Consider the following 2440-nt stretch of genomic DNA (forward strand, 5'->3'; position numbering starts at 1 on the left):
CTCCTGCATAGCATATTTCAAATATTTTTTGAATTTTTATGAAAAATGGATTGCATCTTTCAAAAAAAATGAAAAATGGATTGCAGTAACAAAGCACACCTTTTTTTTAAAAAAAATTTGGTACAAACCTTTTTTAATTCTTTTATCATATATATAACAAACTAAATCTAAACTTTTAAAAAAAAAAAAACAAATCTAAACTTTTTTCCCAAAAAACAAATCCAAACTAAAAAAACAAATCAAATGTCCTGGTCCCACTAAATCCTACTTTTCCATAAATCCTACTTTGCAGGTTGCGTTTTTTGTTTTTTTTATTTATATTTGAAAAAAAAACGCTTTATACACTAACAACAAAGCGTAACTTCTTTTTGTTATATACTCAAAAGTAACAAAGAATCTCAATTTTAATGGAAATCCCTATTTTAATGCATCCTAAAGATAAAATAAAAACTATAACATAATTTTCATGAAGTTTGCGTTTTTTGTTTTTTTATTTATATTTGAAAAAAAAATGCTTTTTTTTGTTACACAAAAAAAACGCTTTATACACTAACAACAAAGCGTAACTTCTTTTTGTTATATACTCAAAAGTAACAAAGAATCCCAATTTTAATGGAAATCCCTATTTTAATGCATCCTAAAGATAAAATAAAAACTATAGCATAATTTTCATTAAACGTATTTTTTAAAGCAATTAATAACATAACCCAAAACTACTTTACTCAAAACTTTCATTAGATTGTGTGCAGACAATTCAGTCTAGAACCACCACCTCTATCGATTCATTCATCGCAAACCACCTATATCTATCAATTCATTCATCACCATCACTCGATTCCTTCGATCTATTCCAAAACCATAACCGTCTCTTTCGATTCATTCCAGAACAACCACCTCTATCTCACTCTTAATTGCGGTACATCATATCTTCACTGCCGTCGTCTGGTTACATCTTTTTCAATACTCAATTCTTCATCTCAGGTACCATCTTCATTCTTTCCTTACCTCAATTTAACTCAAATATTCTTTAATTTTTTCATATTTTCATCTGGATATTTTAGGTTTTCAAGGTTCAAACTAAATTTAAGACTGCACTGTTAGTGATTAGGATGAATTTGACAATCGAAAATTAAAAATTTTTGTTTGATGAATAATTACTGAAATTTGACAATTGTTTATTAAAGATTTTGGGTTTAATTAAACTCTACACAACCAGTAAGATGAATAATTTTTCTTTTGGTTCAAATATTTTTTTTTTTTTATATATATATAAACAATAACACTTTTTGTGTGTGACTAGAATTATTTTCTAATAAACTAATTGAATGATGTGATAATATGATATACACTATGCATATGCCTTTTGTATAACCTACTAATCAATTCCATAATCGTCCATCGTGACTTCTACATGGCATACCAAATAAACTAACTTATACAATTACTTATTATTTTATTTTTTGTAGTGTCCTCGCCAAGAAAATGGTATAGATGTCGGATACTTTGTGATGAGGTTTATGAAAGATATTCTCATTTCAAAACTGAATGAGATCCCAAAGTTGGTATGTTTTTTTTATATTAAAGTATAATATCTATGTATAATTAAGTTTATTAAGTAACATGGTTATTTTTAATGTTATAATATATACAGTACATTGATGGTTTCAAGTGTGTGACATACTCAAAAGATAAACTAATAGAAATCTAAGAAGAATGGTGTCGGTTCATGATCAGCCTAAAAGTTATATGATTTTTTTTTATAATAAGGTGAGTTTAATGTTTCTAAATATATTTGCTAGAAGTGGTAGTTGTTTTAATTTATAATCTTGCTTTAATTTGTACTCATGATCAGTAGTACTTTCAATTTATCTCTAATATAGTATAGCGTTGTTGCTTAATGGCGTTTTCTGGTATATATTCAGGTGGAGGAGAGTGAACGAAATTTGGAAATGAATGATGATTTGCATGCTTGTTTTGGATAAAAATGTTGAGAAGACCAAGAAGATAGATGAAGACTGCATGATACCATAGAAGATTTTGATCTTTATGTCAACTAATTAGTTGTAACTCTTAGAGATATCCATGTTACCATATTAGAGGCTATACATTTCTGACTTTTATGCTATATATATACATACATTTTTTATGATATGGTTATGTTTTATTTGATAAATAATAGTCTCAATTATAATGTGCCTAAATTATATACATTTCCCTTTAAATTTCAGACTTTTTATATATATATATATATATATATATATATATTACTTTAAATTAATAAAAAAAACGCTATCTGGAAAGGAATTTTTTTTGACAAAAATAAAATAAAATAAATGCTTTTCCTAGCGCTTTTTTTCCTTTATAAAGTGTTATCTAAACCTATTGTTACATAGAGCTTTTAAAACAAAAATGCTGTTTTTAAACTTGTCTTAGATGACGT

The 2440-nt window shown here is 26.2% G+C and overlaps 1 long non-coding RNA gene across 1 annotated transcript; it reads left to right on the forward strand.

Moving 5' to 3' along the window:
- Positions 1 to 1560: 1560 nt before the first annotated feature.
- Positions 1561 to 2184, forward strand: LOC146907812 (uncharacterized). Its single transcript, XR_015019561.1, has 2 exons — positions 1561 to 1767; positions 1923 to 2184. It is a non-coding gene; the product is annotated as an uncharacterized LOC146907812 (long non-coding RNA).
- Positions 2185 to 2440: the final 256 nt, after the last annotated feature.

This window comes from Medicago sativa, chromosome 7, assembly GCF_051527215.1.
Source record: "Medicago sativa cultivar Bolivia chromosome 7, Bolivia_mono, whole genome shotgun sequence".
Classification (NCBI taxonomy): domain Eukaryota; kingdom Viridiplantae; phylum Streptophyta; class Magnoliopsida; order Fabales; family Fabaceae; genus Medicago; species Medicago sativa.